Source organism: Pongo pygmaeus, chromosome 3 (assembly GCF_028885625.2).
Source record: "Pongo pygmaeus isolate AG05252 chromosome 3, NHGRI_mPonPyg2-v2.0_pri, whole genome shotgun sequence".
NCBI classification, from domain to species: Eukaryota; Metazoa; Chordata; class Mammalia; order Primates; family Hominidae; genus Pongo; species Pongo pygmaeus.
This window is the reverse complement of record NC_072376.2, coordinates 68,762,792-68,781,482: the sequence shown is the minus strand read 5'-3', so window position 1 is coordinate 68,781,482 and position 18,691 is coordinate 68,762,792. Positions and strand designations below refer to the sequence as shown.

Here is an 18,691-nt window from a genome sequence, read left to right as displayed (position 1 = left end):
CCTCTCTCATGCTGAGAGGTCATCTAACATGTCCTCTCTCACGCTAAGAGAGGCCAGTGTGAGGCAGGGGCTCACGCCTCTGGGCAGGGTGCCAGAGGCATGAATTCGGCCTCAACAGGCCAGCGTGAGGGAGGACCTCTCTCAGTGTGAGAGAGGATCCTCTGAGAGGGGTCCTCTCTCAGCGTGAGAGAGGTCCTCTGAGAGGGTCCTCTCTCACGCTGAGAGGGGTCCTCTCTTACGCTGAGAGGGGTCCTCTCTCACGCTGAGAGGGGTCCTCTCTCACGCTGAGAGAGGTCCTCTAACAGGTCCTCTCTCACGCTGAGAGAGGTCCTCTCACGGGTCCTCTCTCACGCTGAGGTCCTCTCTCACGCCGAGAGAAGTCCTAGCGTGAGAGAGGCCAGTGTGAGGCAGGGGCTCACGCCTCTGGGCAGGGTGCCAAAGGCATGAGTTGGGCCTCAGCAGGCCACCATGAGGGAGGAGCTGGGCCACTCACAGGCTGCCGGGAGGCAGGCAGGGAGTTGGCCCCGGGAGGCTGCCGTGGGTCGAGAGCCGGGCCTGGAGAGGCCCCTGGGAGGCAAGAGCGGAGCCTGCAGAGGCTGTTCTTCAGCCAGAACTGGGCCAGTTCAGGCACCGGGAGGCAGGAGGTGGGCCTGAAGAACTTGGCTGGAGAAAGTTCGGGGCCTACAAAGGCCAGCGGGAGCTGAGCAGGAGCTAAGCCAAAAGAGCTTGCTTGCTGGGAGGCTGGAGCTGGGCCTGGAGAGGCCGACTTCAGGACGACTTGGGCCTGCAGAGGTTGCCGGGAGGCCCAAGCTGGGCCAGGAGGAGCCCACCGACCAGACGCCGTTTGGAGCCTGGAGACGCCATCGGAGGGCAGGAGCTGAGCCTGGAGAGGCCACTGTGAGGCCTGAGCTGGGCCTGGGGAGCTTGGCTTCAGGAAGTTGTGGGCCTACCAGGGCCGCCGGGAGCTGGGCGGGAGCTGAGTCCAAAGAGGTTGTTGGGAGGCCGGAGTCGGGCCTGGAGACGCGGCCGGGAGGAAGAACTGGGCCCAGAGAGGACGCTGGGAGGCTGCAAGTGGGTCTGGAGAGGCCAACTTGAGGAGGTTCTGGGCCCGCAGAGGCCACCGGAAGGGAAAAACTGGGCCTGGAAAGGCCATTGTGAGGAATGAGCCCCATGGGCCTGAAGAGGCCACTGGCAGGCGGGAGCTGGGCCTGCTGAAGCAGCTGAGAGTCAGGAGATTTGGAGTGGGGAGGCCGCAGTGAGGCGAGGGCTAGCTGGGTGTGGATAGTCTGCTGTGAGGCAGAGGCTGGGCCTGTGCAGGCCTTTGGGAGGCAGGAGGCCGGGCCTGGAGAGGCCGACTGGAGGTCAAATTCGGGCCTGCAGAGGCCGCCAAAAGTCAAAAGCGGGGCCTGGGAAGGCCGCCAGGAGGCATGAGCTGGGCTGGGCTGAAAGAGGCCACTGGGAGGCAGGAGGAGCTGGGTCTGGAGAGGCTGACTCGAGGAACTTTTGCACCCGGAGAGGCCGCCGAGAGGCTGGAGCTGGGCCCGGGGAGGCCGACTTGAGGACGACCTGGGCCTGCAGAGGCCGCCGGGAGGCAGGAGCTGACCCTGGACAGGCCGACTTGACAACAATCTGGGCCTGCAGAGGCCACCGGGAGCAACAGCTGGGCCTGGAGAGGCCCACTTGAGGAAGTTCTGGGTCTGGAGATGCTGCCAAAAGGCAAAAGCTGTGCCAGAATGGCCACTGTGAGGCATAAGTTTGCCCTAGAGAAGCCATTGAGGTAGGAGTGGGGCCTGTAGAGGCTGCTGAAAGGCAGGAGCTTGGCCTAGGGGGTTGCGGTGAGGCACATGCTGGGCTGGGAAAATGTGCTGTGAGGCAGAGGTTGAGCGTGTAGATGCTGACGGAAGGCACGAGTTGGGCCTGGAATGGCAGACTTGAGAAAGTTCTCGGTCTAGAGAAGGTGCTGGGATGCAGGAGCTGGGCCTGGAGAGGCGACCAAGGCATGAGCTGTGCCTAAAGAGGCCAATGTTAGGCAGGAGCTGTGCCTGGAGAGGCCGACTTGAGGAAGTTTCGGGCACAGACAGCCTGTCGAGGGGCAGGAGCTGGGCCTGGAGAGGCCACGGTGAGGTATGAGCTGGGCCTAATGAGATTAGTGTGAAGCAGGATCTGGGCCTGTTGAGGCTGCTGGGAGGCAGGTAGGACCTTGTTTGGGGAAGGCTTCTGTGAGGCAAAAGCTGGGCCTGGAGAGGCCATTGTCATGCAGGAGCTGGGCCTGTCCAGGCCATTGGGAGGCAGAAGGTGGGCCTGGAAAGCTTGACTTGAGGCAGTTTTGGGCCTACAAAGGCCACTAGGAGCTGGGCAGGAGCTGAGCCAAAAGAGGTTGCTCTGAGGCAGGAGTTGGACCTCCAGACACAGTCAGAAGAAAGAGCACGGCCTGTAGAGGCCACCTGGGGGCAGCAGCTGGGCCTGGAGATGCCAACGAAAGGCAGGAGCTGGGCCTTGAGAGGCCGACTTGTGGACATTTTGGCCCTGGATTTTGTGGCCTGGACTTGAGGACATTTGGGCCTCCTGCAAAGAGGCAGGAGCTGGGACTAAAGAGGCCATTGTAAGGCAGGAGCTGGGCCTGTCCAGGCTGCCCGGAGTCAGAAGATGGGCCTCAAGAGGCCACTGTACAACAGGAGCTGGGTCTTGGAAGGTGGCCGTGAGGCAAAAGCTGGCCTTTGGGAGGCCAATGAGTGGCAGGAGCTGGGCCTGGTGAGGTCGACTTGAGAAAGTTCAGGGCCTGGAGAGAAGCCTGGGAGGCAGGAACTGGGTCTAAAGAGGCCATTGTAACGATGGAGCTGTGCCTGTGGAGGCTGTTGTGAGGCAGTAGCCTCATCTGCAGAGACTGCTGTGAGGTAGGGTATGGGCCTAAATAGGCCATTGTGAGTCATGAGCTTGGTCTGTAGAGGCTGACTGGAGAAAGTTCTGGGCCTGGAGAGGCTGCCGGGAGGTAGGAGCTGGGCCAAAAGATTTAAGCACATTACATTTATTAGGCACTTTATTTCCATTATTACACTGTAATATATAATAAAATATTTATAGAACTCACCATAATGTAGAATCAGTGGGCGTGTTAAGCTTGTTTTCCTGCAACTAGATGGTCCCACCTGAGCGTGATGGGAGAAAGTGACAGATCAATAGGTATTAGATTCTCATAAGGACAGCGCAACCTAGATCCCTCACATGCACGGCTCACAATAGGGTGCGTTCTCCTATGAGAATCTAATGCTGCTGCTGATCTGAGAAGGTGGCGCTCAGGCGGGAATGTGAGCAAAGGGGAGTGGCTGTAAATACAGACCAAGCTTCCCTCACTCCCTCACTTGACACCATTCACTTCCTGCTGTGTGGCTCCTTACGGCTCCATGGCTCAGGGGTTGGGGACCCCTGCTCAAGTGCATCCAAAACAACCCTTCCCACACCAGTCTTCATAGTGGTCAAGTGCAGCAACCACTTAGCTCCCAAGGCATGTGCCTCAGCTGGCATTTTGTCACAATCAACAGTAAGTGGTAGCTTGAGTCATTGTGAGGTCACTTCCTGGAAATCACCAGCATCCCATTTCCCACTGGCAAAGAGCTCAGCACTGCCCCCTGGGAAACCAAACCTATGTCCAAATCCCATCTGTGTGCGTTTATCTCCTGGGACCCTTCCTAGCATATTAGTCAGAGTCCAATCAGGAAGCATAAACCACTCAAAAGTTTAAAGTGGTAAAATTTAATACAGAGAATTATTCATTATAACAGGTGAACAGCATAATGAGAGATTGGCTAGCACAAAGTAAAGAGAACTCTAGAGAATATAGGACTAGCCCAGGCCAGGCATGGTGGCTCATGCCTGAAATTCCAGCAATTTCAGAAGCTAATGCAGGAGGATTGCTTAAGGCCAGGAGCTAGAGACTGGTCTGGACAACACAGTGAGACCCAGTCTCTATCCAAAAAAAGAAAAAAATTAGCTGGGAGTGGTGGTGCACACTTGTAGTCCCAGCTACTCAGAATGCTGCAGTTTGAGCCTGGCAGGTCAAGGCTGCAGTGAGGCATGATTATGCCACTACAGTCCAGCCTGGTGACAGAGCAAGACCCTGTCTCAAAGAACAAAACAACAACAACCATTTACAGACAGAAAAGTAATAGAGCTAATAAGCTAAGGAAAGATGTTGAAATGTGACAAGTAAAGTAATATGAGGTCTTTTATCTATTTAAAATAATCAAACAAAAAATGACTTACTAAATTATAATACCCTGTGCTGGCAAAGGTGCAGTGAAATGGGCACTTTCTTATACTATAAGGGGTGTTTAAATTGTGTATAAGCCTTCCAGGGTAAAGCTTGTCAATTTTTTAAAATAATAGAGACAGGGTCTCACCATACTGCCATACTGCCTCCTCCAACTCTTGGCCTCAAGCAATCCTCCTGTCTTAGCCGCCCAAAGTGCTAAGATTATAGCTGGGAGGCACCCAAAACCTTGTCAATTTACATCAAGGGTAATGAGAATGTCCATTCACCGTGACTCACAGTAATCTTACTTCTGGGGAGACAATTCAATCTAAACAAAAGGTCATCTGTACAAACACAGTAAAAATCTGGGAGTAACTGAAGACAGAGTTGGTAAGTGAAATAAGAAACAGTTATAAGAAATTAAACTATGGTATTAATAGACACCTGGTAAAAGGTCAGTTGATGTTAGCTGCTACTTTTTTGTCGTTTTGAGACAGGGTCTCACTCTGTCACCCAGGCTGGAGTGCAGAGGCCTGATCATGACTCACTGCAGTCTCAGCCTCCCTGGGCTCAAGTGATCCTCCCACCTCAGCCTACCAAGGAGCTGGGACTACAGGAACATGCCACCACACTAGGCTAATTCATGTATTTTTCTGTAGGGATGGTGACTCCCTTTGTTTCCAAGGCCTATCGCAAACTCTTGGCCTCAAGCCATCCTCCTGCCTCAGCCTCCCAAAGTGTTGCGATTACCAGTGTGAGCCACCACACCTGGCGAGCTGCTACTTTTATCAATATTATTATTATTCCACTCAATTAAAAATTATTATTTTCAAGGCTATGCAACAGTATGTATCCTACAGCATAATTGTAAAAACATATACAGTCGTCCCTCAGTATACAGAATTAGTTCCAGCCCCCCATCTCTGCATATACCAAAATCCATGCTTACTCACGTTTCACTGTCACCCCTCTGGAATCCACGTATAGGAAAATTCCGAATATTAGCTGGGCATAGTGGCAAGCACCTATAGTCTCAGCCACGTGGGAGGTTGAGATGGGAGGATCGCTTCAGCCTGGAAGGTTGAGGCTGCAGTCAGCTGTGATAGCACTACTACACTCCAGCCTTGGACAACAGAGGGAGACTCTGTCTCAGAAAAAAAAAAACAAAATAAAACAGGTTAGAAATTGTAATGAGGTCTGTTGGGCAAAATTCCATATAAGCAAAGTATAAATTAATAAAGCAAATGGTGATAAATTAGTACGATTGACTTTCTGGAGTTTCTGACAATAAAAGTAAGAAAAATGCAAAACACAAAGACAGAGGGTAAAAAGAGAAATTAGGAAAGCATTCTACATGTTTAACAGGAAGACACTGGCCATGTTCGTGCAGCAGCAGTATGTCATGATATGACATACCTTGGAGAGAAGTTAACAGATGAGGAAGTTGATAAAAATCATCAGAGAAGCAAAATACTGGTAGCGACACTCAAGTAAACAACGAAATTTCCATAACTTATGTCAGCAAAATGGGAATATTGTACGGTGTGTGTTGAAGTTCGTATACAACATTGTTTATCTGCCTTTTGTTTGTTTGTAAGGAATGTATATACTAAAAGTTCTTCTTGCTGTCAAAAGAATATGTGTGAATAAGTCATTTTAACTTATTCTTCTGTTTTTCTTTTATCTTCCTGCCATCATCCCACAGCCTTACTTTAGAAATTTGTTTTTTAGAACATTGAACAAGTGCTCCTTGTAGTGGCACACACCTCTAGGATGGGAGGCAGGGGTGGAAGGGTCACTTGAGGCCATGAGTTTGACACCAGCCTGGCCAACAAACTGAGACCCCACGTCTACAAAACAATTTAAAAATTAGCCAAGTATCGTCACGTATACCTACAGTCCCAGCTACTCAGGAGGCTCAGGTAGGAGGATCCTTAGCCCAGGAGTTCAAGGCTGCAGCGAGCTGTGATAGCACTACTGTACTCAAGCCTGGGTGACAGGGTGAGACCCCATCTCCTAAAATAAAAATCAAAGAAAAAAATAGTTCAAGTAGCAAGTAGTATGTGGCTTACTCTGAATATTTCTAAACTAGAAATTCTCAATCTTTTGGGATCTAACATCCCTTTACATTTTTTAACTTTATTGAAGATCTCTGAGACTATTTCTTTCTGTAGATAATTATATTAAAACTAGAAAATAAGACACAAGTTCTTAAATATTATTCATCACATATTAAAGCCATTACATGTTGATATAATACAAGATTTTAAAAATATTTAATATTCGTTACATATTAATAATAAAACCATTACATGTTGATATAATACTTTTTTTTTTCTTTGAGACAAAGTCTTGTTCTTTTGCCCAGGCTGGAGTGAAGTGGTGCAATCTCAGCTCATTGCAACCTCCGCCCTGCAGGTTCAAGTGATTCTCCTACCTCAGCCTCCCAAGTAGCTGGGATTACAGGGGCCCACTACCATGTCCAGCTAATTATTGTATTTTCTTAGTAGAGAAGGAGTTTTGCCATGTTGGCAAGGCTGGTCTTGAACCCTTGACCTCAGGTGATCCACCCGCCTCGGTCTCCCTAAGTGCTGGGATTACAGGTGTGAGCCATCGCGCCCACCCCGATTAATATATGTTTTAAAACACTGATTAGTCAGGCAACAACCCCGGGCAGGGGTCTCCTCATTCCCAGTGACGCAAACCCCACTGCACGGCTGAGGGGTTGCAAGGGCTGCAGAGCCAAAAGGCTCTGACTTGAGATTTCATTATTTTACTTGTATTTTTATTTGTATTGTGAGACAGGTCCTGCTCTGTCACCCAGACTGGAGTGCAGCCGTGCACTTACAGCTCACTGCAGCCTCGACCTCCTGGGCTCAAGCCATCTTCCTGCCTCAGCTCCCCAGTAGCTGGTAGTACAGTTGAGTGCCACCATGCCTGGTTAGTTTTTTAATTTTTTTGTAGAGTGAGGGGTCTTGCTATGTTGCCCAAGCTGGCCTCAAACTCCTGACCTCAAGAGATCTGCCCACTTCAGCCTCCTGAGTAGCTGAAACTACAAGTACACATCACCACGCCTAGCTACATTTATTTAATTTTGAAAAATATTTTTGTAAAGAGCAGATCTTGCTGTGTTGTCCAGGCTGGTCTTGAACACCTGCCCTTAAAAGATACTCCCACCTCTGCTTACCAAACAGCTGGGACTACAGGCATGAGCCACCGCAATGAGCCTGAAGAGATTTCTTTAATCTAGCATCCCATACTTGGTAGGACTGGGAAAGGCAGTAGTGTTTTTTAAAATTACTTATTTTAAAAATTATTATTTCAGTAACAATCAAACTCAACCTTGACCCCTGCCTTCTCTCACACCCCATATCCAGTCTGTCAGGAAATCCTGTTGACTGTCTTTGACATGTACTAAAGATCCCCACCCAGCAACTCCCTGGCCTCCTCCCCTACTTCTCCCCTCTGACCATCTCTCAACACCGCCATGACCCTGGTCAGGACCACCATCATCTCCCGCCTGGATGTTGCCAAAGCTTGGCCCCCATGCTTCTACCCACATCTTCCCATAGTCTTTCTCAACTCAGCAGCCAGAGAATGCTTTTAAATCAGGAGACAGAGCACGTCGTCGCTCTGCTCAGAACCCTCCCGCAGTTCCCATCTGAGTCAGAGTAAAAGCCAAAGCCCCAGCAATAACCTCCCGGGGCTTATGTGATTTGTACTGATCCCCACCCAGCAACTCCCTGGCCCCCTCCCCTAATTCTCTCCCTCTCTCCGTCTGCTCCATGGGCCTCCTTCCAGAGCCTCAGACACACCTCAGACACTTTATTCTATTGTTTCTGCCTACAGTCCTCTTCCCTCAGCACCTTGACCAGCTCCTTCCCCTCCTTCAAGTCTTTACTCAATTTTCACTTAGGAGGCCACCCCTGACCATTCTATTTAACATTGCCATCTGTCCCCATGCCCACCACGCTCATTTCTTCTTTCTTTACTTTCTTCTTTTTTTCAAGATCTCACTGTCACCAAGGCTGGAGTGCAGTGGCACAATCACAGCTCACTGCAACCTCAAATTTCCAGGCTCAAGCGATCCTCCCACCTCAGCCTCCCCAGTAGCTGGGACTCCAGGTTCATGCCATCATGCCTGGCTAAATTTTTTAGTATTTTATTTTATTTTATTTTGAGACAGAGTTTCACTCTTCTTGCCCAGGCTGTAGTGTAATGGTGTGATCCCGGCTCACTACAACCTCCACCTCCCAGATTCAAGTGATTCTCCTGCCTCAGCCTTCCAAGTAGCTGGGATTACAGGTGCGTGCCACAATGCCCAGCTAATTTTTGTATTTTTAGTAGACCCGGGGTTTTGCAATGTTGGGCAGGCTGGTCGTGAACTCCTGACCTCAGGTAATCTGCCCGCTTCAGCCTCCCAAAGTGCTGGAATTACAGGCGTGAGCCACCACACCTGGCCAATTTTTTCATTTTTTGTAGAGACAAGGTCTTACTATGTTGCCCAGACTGGTCTTGAACTCCTGGCCTCAAGTGATCCTCCTGCCTAAATTCCTAAAGTGCTGGGATTACCGGCATGAGCCATCATGCCTGGCTTCATGTTCATTTCTTCTTGCCGCTGCAACATAGTTTGCAGTTTCCTACATTTAGTGGCTTAAAACACCACAAAACTACCATCTTACCGTTCTAGGGGCCAGAAACTCAAACTAGGTCTATTAAGGCTAAAGTCAAGGTGTCAGCAGGGCTGCATTCCTTCTGGAGACTCTAAAGTGTTCCCTTGGCTTTTCCAGCTTCTAGAAGCCACCCACATTCCTTGGATCATGGCCCCTGACTCCATCTTCAAAGCCAGAAGTGAAGCATCTTCAAATCTCCCTCTCTTACCTCTGCTTTCATCACCACATCTCCTGCTCCAATTCTGAATCTCCTACTCTCTTTCTTTTATAAAGACCCTTGTGATTGCTGGGCATGATGGCTCCCACCCAGAATCCCAACACTTTGGGAGGTCAAGGCAGGAGGAACACTTGAGGCCCGAAGTTTGAAACTAGCATGAACAACATAGTGAGACCCCCACCTCTAGAAAAAAAATAAAAATAAATATTAGCCCGACATGGTGGTATGCGCCTGTAGTCCCAGCTACTTGAGAGGCTGAAGTGAGACAATCGATTTAGCCCAGGAGTTTGAGATCAGCCTGGACGACATAACTAAATCGCATCTCTACAAGGAAGAGGTGGGAGGATCACTTGAGCCCAGGAATTTGCGGCCAGCCTGGGCAACAAAAGAAGACCCCATCTGGCCAACACGGCCAACCTGGCCACCATGGTGAAACTCCGACTCTACAAAAATGAGCTGGGCATGGGTGACATGCATGTATAGTCCTACCTACTTGGGAGGTTGAGATGGGAGGATCGCTTGATCTCAGAAGGCCAAAGCTATAGTGAGCTATGATCACATCACTGCACTCCAGCCTGGATGACACAGGGAGATTGTCTCAAAAAAAAAAAAAGAAAAGAAATATATATTTCATCTCTGTCCCTGGTTCCTGGCACAGAGCTTCTAAAGCTCTTAGAAAGACCTCAGTGATAGATGTGACAGGAACATCTTTTGTTTTAATATTTGGTCTTGGTCCCAGGTTTCTAACACAAGAGCCTCTAAGAACTTTGGGATGTCCAGCATGGTAAGAATGCATTTGGGGATGTTGTTGAGATGACTGGGTGACTGCAAGCTCCTACATTTCTTCAAGAGGAGGACTGATTACCATGCAACCACATGGTAAGAGGCTTGGAACTTTCAGCCTCATGCACTGAACTCCAGGAGGAAGAGGGGCTGGAGACTGACTTAATCACCAACAGCCAAAAATTTTATCAATCATGCTTGCATAATAAAGCCTCCATAAACACCCTGAACGGGGTTTGCAGAGCTTTCAGGGTTGCTGGAGACAGGAGATGCTGGGAGGGTCGCATGTTCAACAGAGGGCATGGGAGCTCTGTGCTCCTCCGAACTTAACTTGCCCTGGGTATCTTTCTTTTTTTTGAGACAGGATCAGGCTCTTTTGTCCAAGCTAGAGTGCAGTGGCACAATCTCAGCTTACTGTAACCTAAGCCTCCCCAGTCCCCAGCTCAAGGCATCCTCTCATCTCAGCTTCCCTAGAAGTTGGAACTCTAGGTGCACAACACCACACCGGTTATTATTATTATTTTTTAATTTTTTATAGAGACAGGTTTTCACCATGTTGCCCAGGCTGGTCTCAAACTCCTGAGTTTAAGCGATCCTCCCACCTTGTCCTCCCAAAGTGCTGAGATTACAGGCATGAACCACTGCATCCAGCATGCACGTCTCTTTCATTGACTGTTTCTGAGATGTATCCTTCACAATGAACCAGTAATAGGAAATGAACTGGCCAGATGTGGTGGCTCACATCTGTAATCCCAGCACTTTCAGAGGCTGAGGTGGGAGGATCACTTGAGACCAGGAATTTGTGGCCAGCCTGGCCAACACAACAAGACCCCATCTATACAAAAAATAAAAGAAACTAGCCAGATGTGGTGTTGCAGGCATGTAGTCTCAGCTACTAGGGAGGCTGAGATGGGAGAACCACTGGAGCCCAGACAATCAAGGCTGCAATCAGCTATGACTGCACCATTGCACACCAGCCTGGGCAACAAGATAAGACCCTCTCTCTCAGAAAAAAAGAAAATAAACTGTTTTTCTGAGTTCCATAAACTGTTCTAGCAAATTATTAAACCCAAGAAAACAGTTATGGGAACCCCCGATTTGTAACAGGTTGGTCAAAAGTACAGGTGACAACTTAGGACTTGCCATTGGCATCTGAAGTCAGGATGGTCTCGTGGGACTGAGGCCCTAACTTGTAGGGTCTGTGCTAACTCCAGGTAGTGTCAGAATAAAGTCATGGGACACCCAGTTAATATCCAGAGCACTGAAGAATTTGGTGTAGAAACTCCATACATACATTCAGTCGGAAGTGTGTGAGTAGAGACAAACATGGGCTTTTCTGTCACCTGTCTACCGCTTAACTGCATAGGAGAGGCAATACGTGGTGCTCATGAACAAAGCAAACATTAAAGTCAGACCAGACCCAACATTTGACTCAGTCTTAATATCCAGGTGAGCTTGGGCAAATCATTCATTATTCCCAAGGCTTCATCACTCCATTCATCAAATAGGGATAACTGTGGCACCCACCTGTGATTCTGTGAGAATTAATGAAATATTATGCTTGGGGTTATTGTGATCATTATACCCATTCCAAATTATTTGACAAGGACAGTGATGGATGATGACATCAAAAAATCAGAAACAGCAATGAGGTCTCTCAGGCAAAATTCCATACAAGCAAATTACTGTCTCTACAAAGCATTCCTGCCACACTTAATTCACCATTCCCTGAACAAAACATGCCATCTTCGTTGTTCAGGTCTGTACAGTGCTGGTTTCCCTTCCTGGGCAGTTTGCTCCATCCCATCCCAGCCCATTCCCCATCCTGCCACCTCCCCCTTCCCTCCCCACTCTCATACAACTCTTCCTCATCTTTCAGGACTTGGCTTCAATGTCACCTTAACTGGAAGCTTCTCTCACTCTCCAGAAGAGCTTCCCATTGCACTTGATGCATGCACTATCATTTGATCATTTTTGAGTTACAGTCAATATCTTTTTGTACCTGAATAACATGTTGCCCAGTCAGTCTCTCTTCCTGGATTCAGAAGTCGTTCATGGTAGATCCAGCTGGAAGTGACAAAAAGACATCTTTTGACATAAAGGGATGACACAGACAGACATAAGTTCTTAAACGTCTTAAATGTTATGTGAAAATTAAACAGAATTCAAAGATTTGTGGGGAACACTTAGGAGGGAAAGTTACTGGGAACGTCATAAAGGGTTAATTTGTATTTTATTTTATTTTATTTTTTGAGACAGTCTCATTCCGTCACCTAGGCTGGAGTGCAGTGGTGAAATCAGGCTCACTGCAGCCTTGACCACCTGGGCTCAAGTAATCTCACTTAATTTTTATTTGGTTTAAGAAAGTCTTGGTTGAGGGTGGTGGCTTATGCCTGTAATCTCAGCACTTTGGGAGGCTGAGAGAGGTCTATTACTTGAGGCCAGGAGTTTGAGATCAGCCTGGGCAATATATTAAGACCCTGCCTCTACCAAAAAACAGAGTGAATGTGTGGAAGACAATTTTTCCACAGACTGGGAGTGAGGGAATAATTTCAGGATGATTCAAGTGCATTACATATATTGTGCACTTTATTTCTATTATTACTACATAGTAATATATAATGAAATGATTCTACAACTCACTATAACGTAGACTCAGTGGGATCTCTGAGCTTGTTTTCCTGCAACTAGACTGTCCATCTGGGGTGATGGGAGACAGTAACAGAATATCAGGCATTAGATTCTCATAAGGCGTACACAACCTAGATCCCTCGCATGCACACTTCACAACAGAGTTTGTGCTCCTATGAGAATCTAATGCTGCTGCTGATCTGACAGGACATGGAGCACAGGTGGTCATGCAAGCGATGGGAGGGGCTAGAAATACAGATGAAGTTTCCCTTCACTCGCCTGCTGCTCACCTCCAGCTCTGTGGCCCTGTGGTTGGAGACTGCTGCTCAAGTGCATTCGAAAGGATCCATCCCATGCCATTCTTCAGAGTCATCTTTACTGCTGCAGTGGTCAACCTGTAGCACCCCTAAGCTCACAGGACATATGCTTCAACTGGCATTTCACAATCAACAGTATATGGTAGCTTGAGTCATTGTGAAGTCACTTCCTGGAAATCACCAGCATCCCATATCCCATTAGCAAGGAACTCAGCACTGCTCCTTGGATAACCAAACCTACTCCTAAATCCCATCTGTGTGCGTCTATCTCCTGGTACCCTTCCTAGCATCGACTCTGTATTTGTAGGAGTCCAATCAGGAGACCCAAACCATTCAAAAGTTTAAACTAGAATGAGCAAGGTGGCTCACACCTGTAATCCCAGCACTTTAGGAGGCCAAGGTGGGTGGACTGCTTTGAGCTCAGGAGTTTGAGAACAGTCTGGGAAACATGGCGAAACCTCGTCTCTACAAAAAACACAAAAATCAGCTGGGTGTGGTGGCACTTACCTGTAATCCCAGCTACTCGGGAGGCTGAGGCAGGAGAATTGCTTGAGCCTGGCAGGTGGAGGCTGCAGTGAGCAGAGGTTGTGCCACTGTACTCCAGCCTGGGTGACAGTGCGAGACCCGGTATCAAAAAGAAAAAATGTATATATATGTAAATTTAATATAAAAAGTATTAATTTTGGCCAGGCACAATGGCTCATGCCCATAATCCCAGCACTTTGGGAGGCCAAGGCAGACAGATCACCTGAGGTCAGGAGTTCGAGACGAGCCTGACCAGCATGGAGCAACCCCATCTCTACTAAAAATACAAAATTAGCTGGGCATGGTGGCACATGCCTGTAATCCCAACTACTCGGGAGGCCGAGGCAGGAGAATCGCTTGAACCAGGCAGGTGGAGGTTGCGCTGAGCCAAGATAGCGCCATTGCACTCCAGCCTGGGCAACAAGAGTGAAACTCCATCTTGAAAAAAAGAAAAGGTATTAATTTTTACAGAGGATCAGCACAATGAGGGACACACTAGCACAAAGTAAAGACAACTCTAGAGAATACAGAACTATCAGAGGCCAGGCATTGTGGCTCATGCCTGTAATCCCAGCAATTTGGGAAGCCTAGGCAGGAGGATCACTTGAGGTCAGGAGTTGGAGACCAATCAGCGCAAAATAGTGAGACTCTGTGTCTACCAAAAAAAGAAACATTAGCCAGGTGTGGTGGTGGTGCACACCCTAGTTCCAGCTACTTTGGAGTCTGGGGTGGGAGAACCCCTTAAGCCTGGGAAGTCTGCACTACAATGAGCCAAGATTGTGCCACTGCACTCCAGCCTGGGTGACAGAGTGAGACTCTGTCTCAGAAAGAAAAAAGAAAGTGTTAATCCCCCTGTGAGAATCTCCTCTTCTCCTGCCCTCTCTGGAACCTCACTTGTCAGTTCTTCCTCCCACTTTCCTGTATCTTTAATCTATCCCTCTCTGGAACCTCACTTGTCAGTTCTTCCTCCCACTTTCCTGTATCTTTAACCTATCCCCCACTTTTAGCTCCTTCCCATCATCATTTAAATTACTCAAACTTCTTCTGTTTAAAAAACCTCTCCCTAAACTCAGTGAGAGGTCTCCTGCACACCCATTGAGCCATCTGCTCTCCCTGGTGCCTTCTCTACAGCAGCCTGAGCCATGTCTCTAATCCATGAATCTCATCATGTTACTCCCCCATTTACATCACTTCTCCTTGCCTCAGGGATTAAGTCCAAACTCCTTAACAGCCCCTGCTCTGCCCTGCCTTGCAAGGCAGCCTCACTGCTTGCCCCTCTCCATTTCATCTGCTATGGAGTCCAACTAAGCCTCATCTGCCCCTTCAATGCAAACTCTTTCTCCTCTGGGAGTCTCTGAAGTGGGTGATATCCTCTGCTTATAATATGTTTCCCCTTAAACCTCTACTCTCTTCCTAGCTAGCATTGACTCCTCTGTCACTTGTCCGCTTTGGCATCACCTCCTCATGGAAGACTTCTTTGACTCCCCAGATTCTCAGGAGCATGGCAGGTGAGGTGCTCCTCCCAAGAATGGATGGAGATTAGGGAGTGTGTGTTATTCATGCTTAATTCACCAGTGCTTAGCTGAGTACCTGGCATAAAATAGTTACTGTGGTGGCCAAAGTAATAACCCCCACCCCCACCAATTGCTCATGTCCTATGTTACACAGCACAATTACATAGAAAGGTGGAATTAAGAGTGCAGATAAAATTAATGTTGCTCATCAGCTGACCTTAAAACAAGATTATCCTGGAGTATCTAGGAGAGCCCATGTAATTACACGCATTCTTTAAAACTGGAAGAGGGAGGCAGAAGGTTAAGAACCAGAGACGGTGGGCACAATGGCTCATGCCTGTAATACCAATACTTTGGGAGGCCAGGTCAGGAAAATCCCTTGAGTGTAGGAGTTCAAGGTCAGCCGTGGCAACATACTGAGGCCCCATCTCTACAAAAAAATAAAAACGAAATTCACTGAGTGTCACGATGCTTGCCTGTAGTCCCAGCTACTGGGAAGGCTGACATGGTAGGACTGCTTGAGCCTGGGAGTTTGAGGCTACAATGAGCCATGATTGGACCACTGAACTCCATCCTGAGTGACAGGGCAAGGTCCTGTTTTGAAAGAAAAAAAGGACATTGGAATCAGGGTCCTCTCCATCCTGAGGTGCCTACAAGGCATCTCTCTCTGCAAACGAGTAAACATCACCCTCCAACTCCTTACAGAGTGGAGCAGCAGGAAAACTCCTTCACCTCATTTCTGTGCTGCTTGGGAGGCCTGGACAGCCCAATAACAAGCTCCTTGCTGATGAAGCAATCAGGAAATGGCTCAATTTGAGCTAAGAAGAATTTGGATCCTTCTTTAGGTTCTCAATAGGCAGGGTAGGGGCCAGGCATGGTGGCTCATACCTGTAATCTTTGCACTGTGGGAGGCCAAGGTGAGAGGATTGCTTGAGGCCAGGAGATCAAGACCAGCCTGGGCAACATAGCAAGACCTGGGTGGCATACACCTGTGGTCCCTACTACTTGGTAGGATGAGGAGGGAGGATCAATCACTTGATCCCAGGAGTTTCAGGCTGCAGTGAGCCATGATCACACTACTGCACTTCAGCCTGGGTGACAGAGCCAGACTATGTCACAAAAACTTAGAAAGAAAAAAACAAGAGAGAGGGAGAGAGACTATACACAGGCACCACCACATTTGGCTAATTTTTAAATATTCTGTAGAGACAAGGTCTTGCTAGGTTGCCCAGGCTAGTCTAAAACTCCTGGCGTCAGGTTGGGCATGGTGGCTCATGCTTGTAATCCCAGCACGTTGGGAGGCTGAGGCAGGCAAATCACCTGAAGTCTGGAGTTCAAGACCAGCCTGGCCAACATGGTGAAACTCTGACTCTATCAAAAATACAGGAATTAGCTGGGCAGTAGTGGTGTGTACCTGTAGTCTCAGCTACTCGGGAGGCTGAGGCAGGAGAATCACTTGAACCTGGGAGGCGGAGGTTGCAGTGGACCCCATCACTGCACTCCACCCTGGGTGACAGAGCGAGACTCTGTCAAAAACAACAACAACAAAAACTCCTGGCATCAAGACATCTTCCTGTCAGCCTCCCAATGCCCTGGGATTATACTGTTACCTATAATTGAAGACACTTGTTCTCATACTGCTTTAAGGTATAAAGGAAAAAAAAAAAACACAGATAATGGCAAATGTTGGTGAAGGCCAGGCATGGTGACAGCCTGTAATTCCAGAACTTAGGGAGGCTGAGGTGGGCAGATCACTTGAGACCAGGAGTATGAGATCAGCCCGGGCAACATGGTAAAATCCCATCACTACATAAAAAAATATAAAAATTAGCCAGGCATGGTGGCGTACACCTGCAATTTTCAGCTACTCAGGAGGCTGAGATGAGAGAATCACTTGTGCCTGGGAGGTCAAGGCTGCAGTGAACTGTGATGGCATCATTGCACTGCAGCCTGAGAGACAGAGCAAGCCCCTATCTAGAAAAAAAAAAAAAAAAATGTCAGTGAAGATGTGGAGGAATTGGAACCCACATGTATTACTGGTGGGAACATAAAATCGTGTAACCATTTTGTTTGGGTATTTCTTTTCTTGTCATTTTAATTGGATTTTTAAAAAATCAACACAGGGTTTCACTATCTTGCCCAGGCTGGTCTTGAATTCATGGGCTCAAGCCATCCTCCTAGCTGAGCCTCCTGAGTAGCTGGGATTACAGGTGTGAGCCATTGCACCCAACTGGTGTAGCCACTTTAGAAAACAGTCTGGCAGTTTCTCAAAAGGCTAAATGTACAGTCATCCTATAATGCAACAATTTCACTCCTAGGCATATATCCCAGAAAAATAAAAATATATGTCCACACAAAAACTTGTACAACAATCTTCATAGCAGCATTATTCATAATGACCAATACATGGAATACATGGAAACAACCCAAATATCCACCAACTGATGAACAGATAAACAAAATGCAGTGTGTCTCTACCATGGAATACTGCCATAGGAGGAATGAAATATCGATACACACTATGACATAAAGGAACTTTGAAAACACTGTGCTAAGAGGGAAAAAAAGCCACAAAAGATCACATATTGTACAATTCTATTTGTCCAGATTAGGCAAATCTATAGTGACAAAAAAATTAATCAATGGTTGCCTAAGGCTGGGGGCGAAGGTAGGTGGGGAGAGTAGGAGGTAGTGGCTAAGGGGTATGGATTTCTCTACAGGGTAATGAAAGCTTCTAAAAGTGACTGTGGTGATCGATGCACAGCTCTGTGAATATTCTAAAACCTACTGAATTGCAGATTTCAATAAATAAAGTGAATGGTATGTGAATCATATTTTAATAAAGCTATTATTTAAAATAATGATAATAGGGGGCTGGGCACAGGTGGTCATGCCTGCCTGTAATCCCAGCACTTTGGGAGGCTGAGGCAGGAGGATCACTTGAGGTCAGGAGTTTTGAGCCCAGTCTGAGCAACCTGGCAAGATCCCGTCTCTATGATAAAAAATGAAAACATTAGCTGGACATGGTGGCACATGTCTGTAGTCCCAGCTACTTGGGAGACTGAAGTGAGAAAACTGCTTGAGCCCAGGAGTTTGAGGCTACAGTGAACCATGATCATGTCACTGTACTGTAGCCTGAGCAACAGAGCAAGACCCTGTCTCTGAAAAGGAAAGAAAACAAATGCAAGTTTTTATCACTTTGTGAGTGTAGCCAAGTTGGAGGAGAAATAGACAATAGTAAAAGAGCACTGAATAACGAGGGTGAGTGGCTGGTTAGGCTCAGTTGCTAGCTAAATAGCTTCTAAAAAATTCATTAATAAAGTTACAGCTCTGGGGACAGTCATGTAGTCAAAGAATAAATGCTAAATTCATTACAAATGCCCATGGTCCTTCTTTACATGCCTTCTAGTGAAAAATTCCTAAGTGCCTAAATAGCAAGTCTGCAATGATAGCAGCTGTTTATTAAAGACTACAAAAAAGAAATGGAGGCCAGGCGTGGTTGCTCACATCTGTACTCCTTGCATTTTGGGAGGCTGAGGCAGGCAGATTGCCTGAGGTCAGGAGCTCCAGAGGAGCCTGGCCAACATGGTGAAACCCCATCACTACTAAAAATACAAAAATTAGCTGGGTGTGGTGGTGGGCGCCTGTAATCCCAGCTACTCGGGAGGCTGAGGCAGGAGAATTGCTTGAACCCAGAAGGTGAAGGTTGCAGTGAGCCAAAATCGTACCATTGCACTCCAGCCTGTGTGACAAGAGAAAGACTCTATCTTAAAAAAAGAAAA

At 47.7% G+C, this 18,691-nt stretch overlaps 1 pseudogene; it reads right to left on the bottom strand.

Moving 5' to 3' along the window:
- Nucleotides 1–415: 415 nt before the first annotated feature.
- On the bottom strand, nucleotides 416–13,063 carry LOC129032742 (proline-rich protein 36-like; annotated as a pseudogene).
- Nucleotides 13,064–18,691: the final 5,628 nt, after the last annotated feature.